The sequence below is a fragment of the Lactuca serriola genome, chromosome 5 (assembly GCF_051521515.1).
Source record: "Lactuca serriola cultivar US96UC23 chromosome 5, Lser_US96UC23_V15, whole genome shotgun sequence".
Classification (NCBI taxonomy): Eukaryota; Viridiplantae; Streptophyta; class Magnoliopsida; order Asterales; family Asteraceae; genus Lactuca; species Lactuca serriola.
The window spans coordinates 229511889-229531754 of record NC_136412.1 but is presented as its reverse complement, the minus strand read 5'-3'; the positions used below and the strand labels follow the sequence as shown (position 1 = coordinate 229531754).

Here is a 19866-nt window from a genome sequence, read left to right as displayed (position 1 = left end):
GCCATGAAAATCAAAAACCCATTTGAATCATTTATCAGAATCGCTCTTTCTTGCTGATTTTTCATCTTTTTGGTCCAATAACTTGCCCGATTCATCATCAAGATCAAATTGAGTCGTCTTCTTCTCTGCTTCTTTAGCCTTAAGTGCCTGTAACTTGGCATGATTATAATAAGCAACACCCATGAAAGCAATCAAGTAACCAAACAGATTGATCGGAGTTACTGTATCCTTGATCACCGACCACGAAAAAGCAATCAGCAACCAATCTTTAACAACCCCAGCAACATTCATCGTTAACGCAGATGTCTTCCCAACAAGCAAGAACACAGCCAGATTCAAAGCAAAAGCACAAATCGAATTCGTCCCAAAAATGAAGTAATCAAAGTGGAAACTAGAAGTATCCCTCAATTTGGGAAGCTCCACGATAATCCATGGAACAGATAAGAAAACCAAACAACAAGGAGCGACATAATAGAGAGATGTTATCGGATTAAACGTAATCCCTTTCGATGTCAACAGGATTTGAATCAAAACCAAACGAGTAGCTTCGAACGCAACAGCACCAAGTTGTAACGTAACACCCCATGAATTATACTTGGCTTCACCATAAGCAGCAATCGCAACCCCAAAAGAGATCGAAAGCATGTTACTCATGGTTTGGCCTTTAAACCCTTCTTTTTTGAACAAAACACCGATGGAGTAAACGGCGACAGGCATTAAGGCTTTGAGCATTTGGATAAACGAAACAGAAAGGTAAATGTAAGCGGAATTGGAGAGCCATAAGCTAAGAGAGTAAAGGAAACCGATTGGGACGACGGATTTGAGATACACATCGAGGGTCATTTGAACTGGTTCGACGACTTTGAGTACACTGACGAGAATGTAAGCTAATGAAGAACAGAAACCCATGTGAATCATAGTGAGTGAGATTGGGTAAGGCCAGTTGTACATATTGCGATCGAGTATGTATTTGTTGTAGACGATGACAGTGAAGCTGAGGAAGATCCATATGGCGACGTAGCTGTAGGAGAGGATGATCTTCTTCAAAACACTTTCGCTTAGGGCTCCTCCTCTTCCCATTTTAGTTGGATTGGATCTGAGGTGTTTGATGGGTGAATTGATCAATGTAGTTGAAGGAGGAAGAAACCCAAAAGGGGAATTAGGGATTTAGTATGGAAATATAGAGAATTGATATGGGCATTGCAGATTTGAAGAAATTACATAATTTGGGGGATTAGGTCAGATGCAGAGGTTGAACTTCTATGGCATGTGTCGCCTGCTGTCAAATGCCGGTCGATATAAAACAGAGCATTCATAATTATTAAATTCTTTGTACAATATATTTCTTTTTGCATTATCTTTTCACAAAAGCAAATCTATTTAAATAACTTCTTTCTACATTAATTATTTTTTAACTAATAATCATTTTGCTAGCTAGTAGTATAATGTTTTTCTTCCGTCTATAAGGTTGGGGAGGTGGTGGCCCTTGCCTCCAGCTCGCCAAAAGTATAATGTTTTTCTTCCGTCTATAAGGTTGGGGAGGTGGTGGCCCTTGCCTCCAGCTCGCCAAAAAGATCTCATCAGCTCGCCATGACCACCCTCTAAGCTTCGCTAGATGTCTCGTCATGCTAAGATCGATGTCTGGTTAACGAGAGAAAAGAGAAAAATGATAAGATAAAAAGGATTCTGATTGGCTATTTTTCATTTGGATTTTATATATATATTTTTTTAATTTTAAAATCCAAGTTTATATGAAACTTAGGTGGTAGATAAAAATGTGATGTGGCAAGGTGCTAAAACCTACTGGTATGCATACAACGAATAGGTTCGTGGTACACATGGCAACAAATAACGGTTGTGCACACCGGCCCGCCCGTTCGTGGTGGAGCAATTTTGTGGTCATCCGTGGTGGGCATCACAAATGTAAGCAATTCACCCAATCAAAAGGACACACACGCCTATTATTACACTAAAGAAAAGCTTGAGTGACAATGTTATAAAAAAGAATCGCCTTCTAATTGTTCCTTACCAAACATCACCTTGTTATGGAACGACCAGATAACACACCATGTCAAGGTCGACCTTATGTATTAAAAATATAAGTTAGGGCTTAGGGACCCTTTTGGTAAAGGGTCCACTTAACCCAAATCATGTAATGTTGATTATTTCGATATTCCATGCCTTCTCAGCTTCTCTTCTCGGTTTTTGTATTCATTGATACATTATACACCTCAAATCAAAACGACTATTATACTTCTGTTCTTCTTCCTTCCATCTCCATTCTTGCAGACTTGTACTCTAAATCTATGATTGATTAATTCTTTGTTCTCGATTCTAGTATGCTTCTCCAATCTTGTTCTTGAATTGTTGAACAATGAAAGAAATGTTGCTTGATTTGGGGATTTCTAAGTCGTTGAAATAGCTTCTGCCTTCTCTATTTTCGACTTCTATGAAGACTCTGATGATTCAAGGTATGTGCGTTGTTGATATCTTCCGGTATCTATTAGGGTTAATAGTCAATTTTTCCATTATCTGTTTTTGTTTTCACTTGATTCCTTCTATTCTAGATTTTTTTTGTTTGATTTTGATTTTTAAGTTAGTGTTTCCACTCATTTTTTGCGTTGTTGGTATCTTCAGGAATATCATAGAAGGTTAAAGGTTTCCTGCATCATTAAAAGCTACTACAATTTATATGATATCTTAATTTATTTTCATTATCTGTTTTCACTTGATACCTTAATTTGTTTATATCTTGTGTTTTTGTGAATTTGTGTTTACTGAATTGATTGTAACTATTGTTTTAAGTATAGTAAAACACAAGCGCCCCAAAATTTTGGTTGCTTAGACCCTCCGAATTGATTGAGCCGTCCATGCACCATATAACATAAAGACTCCCTCCAAGACATCCTTAACGCCCTTCCTAAGCATGAGCCCAACATACCAAACCAAATCGACTACACCACATTATTGTTTATTTGGTTTGAGCATAAATTTTGTAAACCAAGTTATAGTTTTACTTTGTAAATATCCTTTTCCTAACGTCTTGATAGTTATATATAATTCAACCATTCAAAAAAATCCCTAACATATAAAATAGTCCACACAAAAATTGAAACATGAAGATTGACATGTCGTTACGGTTTCACGATTTGAAACTTTCACAAACCATCAAATGAATGAATACGAATAATTAACTTTGGGGAGAGAGTAAGCTAGAACATATGTAATAAAATTCAATGGTCTTGGTGATATTTCTCTGTACAACTTGTTTGCGAAATGCATGATCATGTTTTGAAAATTGTTGAAAATAAGATTATTTTAGGGAGACCAAGCTAGAACATGTTAAATAATGGTCTTTATAATTTTTTATTGCAACCTGTTTGGGAAATGCATGATCATGTTTTGATGATAGTTGAAAATCAGATTATTTTGTTATAATAGACCCTCTCTTTTGTATTTTTGTGATTGGCCATATTTAGAAAAACATAGATACTTGTTTTATTTATATATTTATTTTTTTATAACGGTAAATCTTATATACTTCTAAACTACTCTTAAAAATCATATATGTATTTAACGAAACTTGAAACTTGACCACAATGATGAAGAGTTGAAGACAACACATAATACCGTTTGTGTGCTAGAAGCCCTTTAATAAACATATTAAATTATTAACCAAATGTTTTACCGTGAATTTTAACGTGTGTTAAAATTAAAACTATAAGTACCATATTTTCTTGTGTAGAATTATTATTTTATGCTATTGTAATTTATAATTATTTCTTATTGATGTTTAAAACTTTCAAATTACGTAGCAATAAATTGGACATAGCGTTTGTAAATTGCTTTTGGAATGTAAAATATTAAGACGTACGTGCTTTTCACATAGCATATTTGATTTATGTGAAGTTTATGTCAAACTCTTCAAGACGGTAGTTTCTTGGCGTTTTCATGAAAAGCCAACGATTTGTAAAGTTTGTTGTATAATAGTTAAAAAACAAATAATATGTAAACTCTAATATAAAACAAAATTATTTCTTTCATAAATAACTAAAAATGGATCCTGTTTTACTTGACATAATATAGTAATATAAGTTATAAAGTAAACTGTTTTTGTTAAGTTACAATGACTAAATATATATGAAAAATGAATGACTTTATATTAAACAAATCAAGGATTATCTTATTATTATATGATATTTACCCTTTTGCCTTTATAATTGAACTATTAGTTGTCTTAATAAAATAAAATTATAAAAAAATATAATAAATCTTGATATATATTGAGTTTGTTGTCATCGGTATTCTAACAATAGATATATTAGATGAAATATATGAAGAGTATTTTAAAACGCATGGAATATGTAAGGCGAATGTAAGACGTAATAACTAATAAGAGGACACAAATAGAATGGTCAACGTCGACATTTCAGGAAAGACACCCGTCAAATTTTAAAACTTTTCAAGAAGGAACCTCATCCGCAATTTCATTCTTGTCATGTGATTTTGTCTACTTTAGTGGTTTTTAAATATGTGCTGATTCTTCCACTTGCAACAATTAATCCATCGACATAAATTTATATATATTTCCAATTTTACCCTTATTTAATTAACCAATTTAATAGGGGATGATTCTTACTTGTCATTTTTAATAAACCATTTAAAAAACTTGTAAACTACCTTATTTTTCCTATATTTGCTACTCTCATTAAAATGATGTAAACCAATCTTTTTTCTTTCTTCTTTGCTATTATTTACATCACAAACTCATTTTATATTTAACCTTTCTAGTACCTAATTCCTTTTATGAAGTAAAGACCCACTCTCATTTTAGTAAAAAAAAAAAAAATCTAAATCACTTTTCTAAATATATTAATTACTATACATCCAATCACTTAACAAAATAAACACAACTTCAATTACTGCATGTCAATTCACAAATAAAATATTATTGGAGAGTGGGTTGAATGAACATTTGAAAAAGAAAATTTAATATGCATTAGTTTGAATATTTTTATTAGACAATATTATATTTTTAATTTTATATATTTTAGTTTAAAGTTGTAATCTTTTATTGACTATTGACTATGTAATAGTTTTATCTAATTAATATATTTATAACGAAGGTTAAAAAGTAGAAATGGTGGTATAAAAATATCATAAAAGCAAAAGAAAATTAAGTATTAAAATAAAAATAGATCTTTTAGTTCATAAAAAAAGTTAAGTATAAAATAATACTAGTGTAAATAAAACAAATATAAAAAATAAATTAATCTATTTGATTTAAATTTGGTAATAGCTTAATTTGGTAATAGCTTTAGTGCTTTGAATGGGCTTTAAAAAAAATTCTGACATAAGTATAGCAAAGTTGATAGTTGTAGCCCAAACTCCATTTTTCTTTATGTTCTTTGTTTATTATTTGAGTTTGTTTGGAAATTCTATTGTTATATTCTGTAAAGCTTCGCGCTGTTTTATTAATACAATCCTGCTTTTTTTGAGTTTTGTTTGGAAATTCTATTGTTGTATTCTGTACAGCTTCGCGCTGTTTTATTAATACAATCCTGCCTTTTTTGAGTTTTGTTTGGAAATTCTATTGTTGTATTCTGTACAGTTTCGCGCTGTTTTATTAATACAATCCTGTCTTTTCAAATATATATATATATATATATATATATATATATATATATATATATATATATATATATGATTTAAATGAGGGGGATACGTGTGGGAAAAAAAAAAGGCAATTTACAAGATTTTAGCGTAATTTATGCAGGTATAGAACATATTTTTTATCTTTATATCATGAGCAAAATTTATAATTCGTATAAATTTCAATTTCAGTGAACTAAGCAAAAGTTAACAGTGGTGAAATCAACCAACCCCTTTTTAAATTCATTATTATTAATTCTAACAAATTTACATTCAAAAACTAGTAAAACAACGTATTTTCAAGTTTCAAACGACTTTCGTATTAAAGAATTGCATTAATAAAACCTACATATCGGATTTATTTTTTAATTTTTGAAACAGCGGAAATATATTAGCACCAGCCTTTAAAAAAAATGACTGGGCAGAAAAACAAATTACACCTATCGGATTTATGTTAAAAAATTGATCAAATTAGTTAATTAAGGATTCGGTTATGAAAGAAATAAATTTTATAGATAACTCGGTCCATGCATTACTCAATAAAACGTAATTCACCCCCTCCTCTTTTGTAGCTAACTACAATCTAGTCAATAATTAATGCTTCATTTTGTGAACCTCTTGATGATATATCCACTTTTAGCTCTAGATGAGGAAACATAATTGAGTGGCATCTATTAGTGGTTGGCTTTGTTTACATCTTCAATATATCCCAATCACCTTTCCATGCACTTTTAAATTTGCAAATTAGCCTTTAATAAATCACGACCCTTTTAACATATAATTATGAAAAATAGTAGACCTGTTAAAACAGTATGACCCACATGGATGTAAGTCGTAGAACACTATCAAGAAGTGGATGTGTCTTTGAATTATTTACCTCCTTCGTAGTAGTCAACACTATTTACATTATAGGGAGAAATATAATTGAATGACATCTAAGGGTGTCAAATCGAGCAGATGTCTCGTGTTTTAGCTAACACGTCAACTTTTATATAATACAAACACGACTTGATGTTGTGTCTTGCGTTAGTAACACGAAAACGATCCAATTAAAACACGATAAAAAAGAACAACACAGCATAACATGGATAAAATAAATAAAATCTTTAGCTTATTTAATTTAAAAATAATTTTACAAACACGACAAAAACATGTGAATATTGTGTCAATTTTGTGTTGAATATTGAACACGAACACGTCATATTTTTTACACTTGATACGAACACGACACAAATACAATTTCAATTTCATTCCAATTTCGTTTCGTTTCGTTTCCTATCGTGTATTTTTGTCGTGTCTTATGATGATTTGTCACTCCTAATGACATATATCTGCTATCAACAATGTAAACATGATTTTTAATAAATGTGCTCCTCTCCTTTCCACTTTTCAATTTGCAAATTGGCACTTAGGTGTTGTTTGTTTTTTCTGAAACAAAAGATTTGCAGTCTGCAGACCACATCTGTAGACCTCTACAGAAGAAGAGGTAGATCAAACATATATAGTCTTCAATAAGAAGACTGTTTGTTTTTTTTTAAATCTGCAAGCTGTTAAAAAATAACTGTTATTTTTAAAACGAAAAAGACTTTTGAGAAACATGTTAATAAACAAATTTTACCAATTTACATACAATTTGTTTTAACAATTTTCATTGTATTATTGAGCAATAAAAATGAAGAGTTTCATTGAAAAGAAACTTTCATATGGCATTTTAATGCCAATCACATAAGCATAAGCAACAAATTGATAATATAATAACATAAGTGTAAAAATACCAACTAAAGAAAAGTTATAATGGATTAATTCACAATTACATACGAGTAATTGGCAAATCAGTTAAAAAATAGACTAGTACATGGCTGCCCAATTCAACATCATAATAATTTTCGCAATTGCAAAATATCAATTACACATGGATTCAAACAATTTGTGTCACACCCTAGAACCAGACGGTGGAAACGTCTGAGGGCTCACGTGACTAAATTTGAATATCATCACAATGAATATACATGAATCATAACATAAACATTATCATGCATCAATATATTACAACTGACATTGTTCACATCAAGTACATTGTTTTAACATTTCAAATCCATAACATAAAATGTTTGATAGTTTTCAAAAGCCCAACACCCTAACATACTTGGTACTACTTCTCAGCTTACCTGTTACCTGAGAATACAAGTTATTTTGAAAACAGTCAACATATGGAATGTTGGTGAGTTCATAAGCAGGTTTGATATGAAAATGTTTTGTGTAGTTTGTAAGGAAAACAACCCAGAAAATCCAATATTTTCTGAAAAGACCATTATTTATATAAAAGTGTGAAGATCCGTAAATATATGCATGATGATTTCAAAACGTGTATAGTTGAAAAACTTCGTATTAAAAGTACCAGTGAAAAATGTTGAACTTCCCCGGAAAACTTGATGTTTTCCGAAAATAAAAAAAAATATCATATAACTGTTCGAATTGTTATCCCATCCCGTGAATGATTTTGATTTACCTCGATTACTTGATTAATATTGGATTTATTTATGTGAGTTGTTATAATCATGCATGATAATGACTAGTTCGTCTGTCTTGGTACTCTGGTGAACGCCGGAATTGATCTTAAGATTTTGTCACCCTAGACTGGCCGAGTCTAACTGTAGCGAACAGCTGAGGTGTGGGGGAGTCACCCCCGTATAGATCTATACACAAACTCTCGCTCTCCCTCTAGGAGACTTTGATTATAACTACAGACTACGACCGACACACGTTGGTGCCACCGGTTATTACTCACTAAATCCCAATTGACTTTGATTACTATTGATTATCGACCCGTCTTTGTTTACATGGATTGACGATAGGCCTAATAAATGAGGAGAAGAGGATTACAAGATTCTACTATTCCCGCGTATTATTTATGGCTATTGGTTATACGAAGGACACGCTGGCCCATTTCGCATTTGATTTACTTAGACCTTGCTAGCAATGCTAATGGGCCACTAAGGCCCAATAGCACTTAAAAGCTATTGATGGTCCCTTAAATATGAAATTGGGTCATAGAAGGCCCAATAACATTTATTATTATCCCTTGGGCCAAAAAATCATGTTAATGGGTCACAAAGGCCCAACAAGCATGATTGGAACTTTCAAGCCCAAAGATTTGAATGTTTACTTGTTTTAGGTATAATATAGTTGTCGGAATGTTTAATTGAACCATTGTTAAATTTGTATCGGTACGAAACCGGTCGGTCGTTTATAACGATATTTGGAAATTTATGTATATTCATCTTTTCATTTTTCATAAGTTGTGGTTTGGTAATTTTGACCCAAATATCTTAATAATAAAACAATTGACTCAAAATATTGGTTTGACCCTTTTTCAGCCCTTATTTAATAAAAATGACAACTTTGGTCCCTTAAATATAAAAAAAAAACATTTTAGGCCCTAAAACCATTTTTTTGTCATTTCTGACCCATAGACTTTGTTTAAGTGATGATTTTAGCTCAAATCTTACTTTTATCAGTTTCAGCCCTTCCAGAAAAGTGTTTTTCGGTTAAAGCCCAAACTTTTTGTAACTTTTACAATTTTGGCCCAAAATCCAAAAAGTTTACATTTTTTATCCTTGTTTGGAAAATACATCATTTTAACCCCTAAAATAGTTTTATTTACCCTTTTTACCCCTTGTTTTGAGAATTTTATCATTTCACCCCCTTGAAAGTTAAGATTTTCGCAAGTTATGGCTTAATGGGCCGAAAAGCCCAAATTTTGCCCATTAAGCTACAATTTACACTTCTAGCCCTTAAAAGAGTATGATATTCATAAAAACACTTGTTTTTACTATTTTGACTCTTTTAACCCTTAAGAAAACTGTGAATAGCAAATTTTCAACCCAACTTTTGTTTGTTTGACAATTTTAGCCCAAAAATGGGTTTTATGTTGCAATATGTATATTTTAATCTTAGAGGTTAATTTTTCTTGACTTGTTTTAGTGTAATACTTCTTAGATCATGTTCATCTTCCTCTTAGATCCATAGATCTCGAACTTCTATTCTTTTTGTTACACATTTACCACAAAAACACATGAAATCACACATAACATACACATACACATAGATCTACACATTTTACTTGTATTCTCCCCCATAAAACGTATGAAAACCGGAAATATAGGGGTATGAACTCACCTTTGCTTGTTGATTTCGATTTGAAGAAGAAAGGGAAGAAGTTTGATGTTATTTTCGACCCTAGAAAGCTTCTTGAGAAGACTTTGGCTTAGATGGGTTCTAAGAAGCATTATTATGAACTTTCATGAGTTAGAAGGAGATTTATAACAATTTCAAGAAGCTAAACCATGGATCTAAGCTTTAACTTACCTAGAATGATGATTTTTGTGGAAGAACTTCATTGAAATGCCCTAGATCTCGAAAATTTTGATGTAGTATCAAGAGTGTTCCTTGAGAGTGTTTAGAGAGAATTTGTGAGGTATGTGTGTGTTTTCCTCTTGCTCTCGGCCGAAGAAGATAAAGAGAGGAGAGGTGTGAGGAGGGTGCATGGAAACATGGGATTTGCCTTGTTGTATGTGGTATAATAAGCTTGGTTGACCTTTAAATAAAATTGAGGTGGCAAGGTTAGAGTTCATTATCCATTTCCCTTTTTCTTTTTCTTTTTTATATATGTTGGCCGAGAATGGGTTAAGGAGATGAATGTGTTGGGCCTTTTTGAGTTTGAGTCCATAATATGTGCCCAATTTGATGGTTTTCGACCCATTGGCCCTCTTAGAGAATTTCACGGCCCAATATTCATCAAGTATGCGTTTTATGGCCCATTAGGGCTAATTAGGTTAGTTATGGCTCAATAAGGTCCATTAGGGTATTTTATTTCATTCTAGGCCCAATATGGCCCAAAATGTTAAAATAAATGGAAGTGGGTCCAATTAGAGTCCATTTAAGAGTTCTAAGCCCAAAATAGTCAAATTGGAAGCTTATTGGCCCATTAGGCCCAATAAGGAAATCCTAGTCCATAATGGACTTAAACCGGGATTTTTAGGGTTTCCAATTCTTTGTTGACTATTTGAAGTGCTTGCATATAGCATTTGATGGAAAATTTGTCGTTATTGAATAAGCATCATGCGTGCTTTCATATTTTTGGTTTACAAATGTTATCATTGTTGTCGTTACATGTTATAGAATTCCTAGTTGTGACATCATCCCCCCGTTAGAGGGAATTTCGTCCCGAAATTCTTTCTAAAGCTAGATTCAAGGATGCGAGAATAGGTGAGGGTACTTCTGCTTCATCTGGCCTTCACGTTCCCATGTGAATTCTGGCCCACGCTTCGCGTTCCACCGTACCTTCACAATCGAAATGCGAATTTGCTTAGTACACTTCACCTCCCTGTCCATGATTTCAACTGGTTCTTCGACGAACAGGAGATTCTCGTTGATTTCTATTTCTTCAAGTGCAATGACGAGGGTTTCACAGGATAAACACTTTTTCAAATTGGAAACATGAAATACGGGGTGTACATTGCTGAGCTCGGCAGGTAGCTGTAGTCTGTAAGCCACTGGACCGATTTGGGCAAGGATCTCGAAGGGTACAATGTATCGTGGGTTCAGCTTTCCCCGTTTTCCAAAACGAATAACCCCTTTCCAGGGAGAGACCTTTAACAACACTCGATCCCCGACTTAAAACTCCAAGGGCTTTTGCCGTTTATCAGCGTAGCTCTTATGTCGGTCTCGTGATGCTTGTAGTCAAGCTCTGATTTGAACTATTTTCTCCGTTGTTTCATGTATGATCTCCGGTCCCATTAACGCATTGCCTGGTGTCAGTCCTCTTGCTAGCTGGGTGTCACCTATCTCAGCCCAACACAACGGTGATCTACATTTACGTCCGTACAACGCCTCGAAGGGAGCAACTTTGATGCTCGAGTGATAACTGTTGTTGTACGAGAATTCGATTAAGGGCAAGTGGGTATCCTACGACTTTCCAAAGTCTATCGCACACGCACGAAGCATGTCTTCAAGCGTCTGAATGGTTCGTTCGCTTTGACCATCCGTTTGCGGATGATAAGCAGTGCTCATGTCGAGATGTGTTCCCAGTGCTTTCTGAAGTGATTGCCAAAAACATAAAGTAAATCTACTATCTATATCTGAGATGATAGATACTGGCACTCCGTGGAGTCTCACAATTTCCTAGATGTATATCCTCGTCAACCTCTCCATCTTGTAGGATTCTTTTATTGGCAGGAAATGAGCGGATTTCGTCAATCTTTCGACTATTACCCATATGGTATCCAATCCATATGTTGAATTGGGTAATTTGGTCACAAAGTCCATAGTAATCCTTTCCCATTTCCACTTGGGAATTACTGGTTGATGTAATAATCCCAAGGGCTTCTGATATTCCACCTTCACTTTAGCGCAAGTAAGGCATTTGCTAACATAGGTGGCAATCTCTGCTTTCATGTTGGGCCACCAATAATGTTGCTTGATATCCAAGTACATTTTATCTGAACCCGGATGGATGGAGTATCGTGTCTTGTGGGCTTCATCCATGACCACTTCTCTGAATCCCCCAAGTTTAGGGATCCAAATGCGGATCATAAAATAATATGCTTCATCCTCCTTCACTTCGAAATTCTTTTCCATCCCTCGTAACGCTTCGCTTGATTTGTTTTCCGTCTTCATGGCATCAAATTGGGCCGCTCTGATTTGGGAGGTCAGGTGGGATTAAATGGTTATGGAGAGAGTCTTTACACGACGATTCGAGTATTCTTTCCGACTCAAGGCATCAACTACCACGTTAGCCTTGCCTGGGTGGTACTTGATTTCACACTCATAATCATTTAGTAGCTCAAACCACCTTCGTTGCCTCATGTTCAACTCTTTTTTATTTAGGATATGTTGGAAACTCTTGTGGTCCGTAAAAATGGTGCACTTTGTACCATAAAGGTAGTGCCTCCAAATTTTTAAGGCGAAGACCACAGCTCCCAATTCTAGATCATGGGTCGTATAGTTCACCTCATGTGTCTTTAGTTGTCGGAATGCATAAGTTATCACATTCCTACGTTGCATGAGTACGCAACCTAAACCCTGATTCGACGCATCGCAGTAAACTACGAAGTCCTCCGTTCCTTCTGGTAGTGATAGTACCGGTGCACTGCAGAGTGCTCGCTTCAGAGTGCGGAGTGCAACCTCTTGCTTATCTGTCCATTCGAAGGGTACACCCTTTTGTGTAAGCATGGTAAGTGGCTTGGCAGTCTTAGAGAAGTTTTGGATGAACCTCCTGTAATAGCCTGCTAGTCCTAAAAATTGACAAATTTTTGTGGGTGTCGTTGGGGTCGCCCATCCTTCAATGGCTTTGACCTTAGAATGATCCACGTGTATCCCTTCTTAACTAACAACATGACCCAAGAAGTTTACACTGCGGATCCAGAACTCACACTTAGAGAGTTTTGCATATAACTTCTCGGTTCGCAGGGTTTCCAGGATTTGTCGGAGATGTTGGCCATGCTCCTCTTCGTTTCGAGAGTAAACTAGAATGTCATCAATGAAAACGATGACAAAGTTGTCGAGGAATGGTCGGCAGATTCGATTCATTAGGTCCATGAATGCGGCAGGGGCATTCGTTAGACCGAAGGGCATTACGACGAATTCATAATGTCCATAACAAGTTCGGAAAGCGGTTTTGGGGATATCCTTTTCCCGGACCTTGAGTTGATGGTATCCAGATCGCAGATCTATCTTGGAGAAATAGCTTGCGCCTTGAAGTTGGTCAAATAGATCGTCGATTCGCAGGAGTGGATAGCAATTTTTTTGACAGTGAGCTTATTTAGTTCCTTATAGTCAATGCACGTCCTAAAGGATCCGTCTTTCTTCTTAACAAAGAGAACCGGAGCTCCCCAGGGTGAGAAACTGGATCGGATGAATCATTTGTCCAAAAGCTCACTAAGTTGGCTGGACAACTCTTGCATCTCCGCAGGAGCCAATCTGTAGGGTGATTTGGCGATGGGTGTAGCTCCTGGTACAAGATCAATTCGAAACTCGACTTGTCTTTCTAGGGGTATCCCCGGAAGATCTTCAGGGAAGACATCTGGGAACTTGCAGGCTACTGGAATGTCTCGAATATTGACCTCTTCCTTGGATTTATCCACTATATGAGCCAGGAACGTCAAGTCTTTCTTTCGTAGATACTTCTGTGCCTTAATGCACGAGATAAAATGAAGGTTCATGTTAGTCTTGTCTCCATATATAATTAGGGTTTCGCGATTTGGAAGGTGAAGGCGAATGACCTTCTCGTGACACATAATTTCAGCATGGTGGGGGCTTAACCAATCCATGCCAACAAGCACATCAAAACTCCTAATGGAAACAAGCATTAAGTTTATTTGAAATGCACGTTGGTCCAAGGTTAGGGTACATCCGATATAGATTTCCCTAGTGGATTCTGTTTTCCCATTGGCCATTTCCACCGTAAAGGTTTCATTAAGCTTATGGGGTTGTTGTTTTAACAAGTGTTTAAATCTATTGCTCACAAAGCTTCGTTCTGCTCCGGTGTCAAATAGGATGCATGCATAAGTGTGGTTTAGGAGAAACGTACCGGTGACAACAGTGGGGTCCTGAACCGCTTTGCCCTGACCCATGGTCAGCACTCTTCCTGTTACTCCATTCCCAGGGTTGTTGTTGTTGGGGCAATTTCGACGGAAATGCCCAGTTTTTCCACATCCATAGCAGGTGTGGTTGGTCCTGCATTGTTGCTGCTGTTGTTGATGATGATGTTGTTGTTGTTGTTTCGGTTGTTGTTGTTGTTATTGTTCCCTTGCTGCTGGTTCTGGAGAGGATAGGCCCTGCAATATTTTGTCGTGTGACCCTTTCGATTGCAACTGGTGCAATGCATCTCCCTGCACTCGCCATTATGATGAAGACTGCACTTGTTGCACTTTGGGAGATTTCCAGAACACTGCCTAGGAGCACTTGGAGCAGCTGAGACTGGAGCATGTGGTGCGGAGGGAACTTGGGTGGTTGCAGCATTAATTGTCACTGTTTGTTGCTTCTTTGATGACTCCGAGCGTTGTTGTCCCTTCCTCTTGTTATTCTTTCCCTTCTTGTTGTCACTCTCCTTCTTGCCTTCAATTTCCACTGGCTTCTCGCCCTTCCTGTTGTTGTGGTCATACAGTTTCTTGGCCAATCTCTTGGCATTGTCGAAGGTTTTAGGATTTGCAGCTATCACATTTCCTTGGATTGGGGAGGTTAATCCCCAGATGAATCGTTCGATTTTCTTTCCCTCCGAAGTAATTATGCCTGGGCACAACAGAGACAGTTCGCTAAACCTTGATATGTATGCATCAATGTCGGAATTTCGGACGGTGAGATTCCACAATTCCTGTTCCATTTTCTGAATTTCGCCTCGCGGGAAGTACTCGGCCATCAGCATTTCTTTCAACTCTGCCCAGGGCATGACATTGGCCACGAGGAGAGTCATGGCTTCTACATGTCCGTTCCACCAGGTGAGAGCTTGATCAACGAACGTGCATGCGACAAACTTCACCTTCATCTCCTCAGGGCACTCGCATATCTCAAACACCGATTCCACCTTCTCAATCCATCTTTTTAGGGTTATCATTTCCCCGGTTCCATTAAAGGTTCGTGGCATGGCATTGCTGAAATCTTTGTAGGAGCATGCCTTGGTAGGTCCTTGATTTATTCCGTTGTTTGAACTTCCAGCCACTTGTCCATTGCCTCCTCCATTGTTCCCTTGGTGAATTTGTGCCATGGCTGTGGTGACCGCAGCGGATACAGTTGTCTGGAATGTAGCTGAGTTGACCTCGGGTGGGGTCGGCCCAGGGTTTCTGAAGGTTGGTCATTGAGGCATCTTTCTATCATGGAACGGAAAGATGTTGAGTGCCTAAGTTTTGTGGGTTTGTGGACTTATGACTAGGTTTATATCATGTAGTTAAGTAGTTTCGTATATCAACATATAATCATAGAAGCATAGCACATAACAAATAATAACATCACAACAAAACGCATATATTTTCCATTAATAATATCCGTACTTTGATACAATGAAAATTTGCTCGGGAGAGCATACAAATAGGATATAAGTTCGGTAGCATAACGACTCTACGAGTAGTGTAATCACTTAAACATAGATTCGGTGGTACATGGCATAGATCATAGTACTAGCATAATACTTAAAGACGGATACGACTAGTCCTAGTCATGGTGGGATGTGCCATGGGGTGGTGCTGAGGAAGTGGACGCTCCTTAAAGGCGAGCCACCTGTCGTTCCGCATCTCGGAGTCGATCCTCCCACCTTACCTGCCTCATGTGGAACTCTCGGATAACCTCTCGTGTCTCCTGCTCTGCACGCTCGACCCTAGTCTGCTTCTGGTGCATCTGATCGGCGGTGCTCTGAGCTAGGTCGCCAGTGTTCCGCAATCATCTCACCATGACAGGGAGTGCACGGTCAGCCGATCCTCCCTCCCTCAAGTCATAGAACTCGCGTGACATGCTGAACGGGGGTCGCTGTCCCTGCTGCCTGTTCCACCTCCAGAGGTCGATACCCTAGGGGGTGTAGGACCAGTGGGGCCCATCCGATGAGCGGGCACCCTAATCGGGTAAGGGGCTGATGACTTCAGACTCCACGTCCGAATTATCGTCTTCGTCATCGCTGGGTTTCCCCTCGAGGTCTTCTTTGACTTCCTCTTCTTCCAGGTCCACCACTGGCTCAGCAGGTCCGCCCTCGACTTCTGCCTCAGGTTCCTCTTCAAATTCCTCCTCGGGGTCTTCTTCAGGTTCCTCTTTAGACTCCTTCAACCACCTGTTATTCCCCTGATTAGGGAAATACGGATCTCCGGGGTGATGGAAATCGGCCATGCTGTCTGCGAGAGTGTATAAATATGCTAATATTATTCCTAAGATGTTTTTACTTATTGTATATATTGAGTTGATGTTCTCTTCTTGGTAATAAAGGGGTATGTTTTTAGGTTTATCAGACTACATTCACCCCTTATTCGGGGCATGTGATAGTTGTACCTCGGAGGAAATGTAGTTTATCAGACTACATTCACCCCTTAATACTACTATGAACAATATCGAATTAACCGATATGCCAGCATCATCTTATTTGATTTAGTATTATGTTATTTTTCCTATACCGTACAAGTAGGGGTGTTTTATTGTTGTGTTTTATTTGTTTTGTTTTGTTCAGAGTTGTTTTGTCCCTCTTTGATTTATAGTTGCATATCAATGTGTGGTTAGATATGCTAGTTCACTATAAACTGTGCTCTCATACCAACCTGTCACACCCCCAAACCAGACGGCGGAAACGTCCGAGGGCTTACGTTACTAAATTTGAATATCATCACAATGAATATACATGAATCATAACATAAACATCACCATGCATCAATATATTACAACTGACATTGTTCACATCAAGTACATTGTTTTAATATTTCAAATCCATAACATAAAATGTTTGATAGTTTTCAAAAGCACAACACCCTAACATACTTGGTACTACTCCTCAGCTTACCTGTTACCTGAGAATACAAATTATTTTGAAAACGGTCAACATATGGAATGTTGGTGAGTTCATAAGCAGGTTTGATATGAAAATGTTTTGTGTAGTTTGTAAGGAAAACTGTAGCACCTGGTTCCTGGTACGTAAATCTTATCTGAGTATTTTCCATTTTTTAGCCTTGGGCTCGGCGAGTCATAGGTCTGACTCGCCGAGTAGAGACGGGACCCGGGACACGTTTAAGTTGGAGACTCGGCGAGTCACCGCTGTTGGACGAAACCCTAAGTTTCAAGGGTTTGTACCCTATTTAATCTCTCATTTCCGCCCCAATACAGCCCCCATTCACCCTCAGAGCCCTATACCTCGTTCTAAGCCTCGTTTTTTTTTTGGATTTGAAGCCATTGGTGAGTCCTCTTGAAGCTTTGGAGTGAGAAGGAGAGGAGATCAAGAAGAAGAAGAGGAGGTCAAGCATCCTTGAGCTATCTCAGAGTGTTCACTAAGGTATGGCTCGTTTTCCCCATGTTTTCATGCTTATGGCCCCATTAAAGTCCTTCTTGACCCATTTCCAAGCTTGTGTATGTGGAGGGTTCGTTTTAGGCTGATTAGCCTCTAGATCTAGGTGGAATCGAGCTCCAGGAGCTTGGATCCACTGCCTTTATGGACCCATGTTGCTTGTACACCCTAGATCTACCATTTTGGTGCATTTTGAACCCTAAAACTCTCATTGAGGAATATTTACACGTAAAGTTGGAAACTTTGCGTGTTATTCATGCTCTAGGAACCCAGATCTGTGAATGGCATGGACTGGAATCGAGCAACATCGCGTATATAGTGATTGGATGGTAACGACTCAGCGAGTTGTTCATCTGACTCGGCGAGTCTGCTCGCGAGTCTCCGAGTTGTCCCCTTTTTGTTGTGTCGAGTGAGAGTAGTGAGTCACGAGGTGTGACTCAGTGAGTTGGAAGCCGAACTCACCCATGAAGGAACTCGGCGAGTCATTGCCATGACTCGGCGAGTTCAAGGCAATCTCCTTAGATCAAGAACAGACTCGGCGAGTTGTTCATACAACTCGGCGAGTCGCAGCATAAGCGTTCAACGGATGAAGATGAACTCGGCGAGTTTTTCATACAACTCGGTGAGTAGGATGAAGGACTTGAACCTCAGTTTAGAAAGAGAACTCGTCGAGTCAACGCCTAACTCGACGAGTAGGGACGGGATCCAGGGCAGTCGATTGGATAGGGACTCGGCGAGTTGGCGAGCCAACTCGGCGAGTCGGGTCAACTGAAAGTTGACTCTGACTTTGACTTATGGCATGATCAGGGGTAAAATGGTCATTTTACCCAAAGGACAGTTAGCAGTGATTGATTGAGTATGTTGTGGGAATTACAGCCGGAGGATTTCCGGAGCAGCAGCAGCAACAACATACAATCAGTTCCCGATCTGATCAGCAGCTACCTCGAGGTGAGTTACCTTCCAGTAGCGGTGGGTCTACGGCCACAATGCCGACCCACCAGTAGGGGTTGTATGCAGATGATTGTCTTTGTGATATTCATCTAGGGATTTCTACTACCTGTGTTATGTTTATGTGCTAGTATGAGATGATGATATGTGCCAGTGACAGTAGGGGGGATAGTCCTCAAGATATCCGGTCAATAGGGCTGAAGGGGTAGTCATACCCAGTCATGCTAGATAGATTCTGATATTATGATACATGTTATGTAGTAGTGGTAGAGGGGAGAAATAGTTCCCCAGTATCCGGTCGAGAGGACCGAAGGGGACGCCAGCACCCAGATATGCTAGGCAGTATCCGGTCGAGAGGACCGAAGGGGAGGCCAGCACCCAGATATATGCTAGGCAATATCCAGTCGACAGAACCGAAGGGGAGGCCAACACCCAGGTATGCTAGGCAACGTCCGGTCGAGAGGACCGAAGGGGTAGGTCGGGCACCCATATATGCCTGACAATTTATGTATGTTATGTGATTTATGGTATGTGGTACAGTGGGGGAACTCACTAAGCTTTGTGCTTACGTTTTTCAGTTTTGGTTTCAGGTACCTCTTCAGCTAGGGGAAAGGAGCCGGCGCGGTAGCAGCATGTCACACACACTCTTGTTCCGTAGTTACGAATTTATTCTGGGATTGACACTCTGATATTTTGGTTGATCAAATGTTGTGGATTTCAATTTGGTTTTCGATGTGAAATGGTTTAATTAAAAAATGTTTTAATTACTAATGTTTCCTAAGTAATGTTTTATAAACGAAAATTTTGGACGTAAAAATTGGGGCGTTACAGTTATTATTTCCGTATTGCAGAATGGTGGTACAACGACCAAGGCCAGCAGTGGGCAGTTCAGGGGAGGGATCGAGTTCGGGATCAGGTTCCGAGCCGGTAGACGAGGGGCTACGTGAGTTCATCACGTCAGAGATTACCAGAGGCATCCTTGAGTCGACCCCCATCATCTTTGGGTCGATCAAGGAAGGGATCATCAAGTTGATGGAGGATCGCCTCAGGGCGTTCAGGAGCGACATGGCATCTGGCCAGTCGGGATCTCGCACGCTGTCTTTTAAGGACTTCAGGGGCAGTGGTGCGCCGGATTTCCACGGGGTGAAGGACCCCATTGCTGCCAGGCGATGGATTGCAGACATCGAGTCTGCACAGTTGACTAGCTTCTGCCCCGAGGGGTCGAAGGTGAGGTATGC

At 38.2% G+C, this 19866-nt stretch overlaps 1 pseudogene; it reads right to left on the bottom strand.

The window, feature by feature from the left end:
- LOC145053703 (putative sugar phosphate/phosphate translocator At2g25520 pseudogene) overlaps positions 1–1316 on the bottom strand; it is a 1440-nt pseudogene extending 124 nt beyond the window's left edge.
- Positions 1317–19866: the final 18550 nt, after the last annotated feature.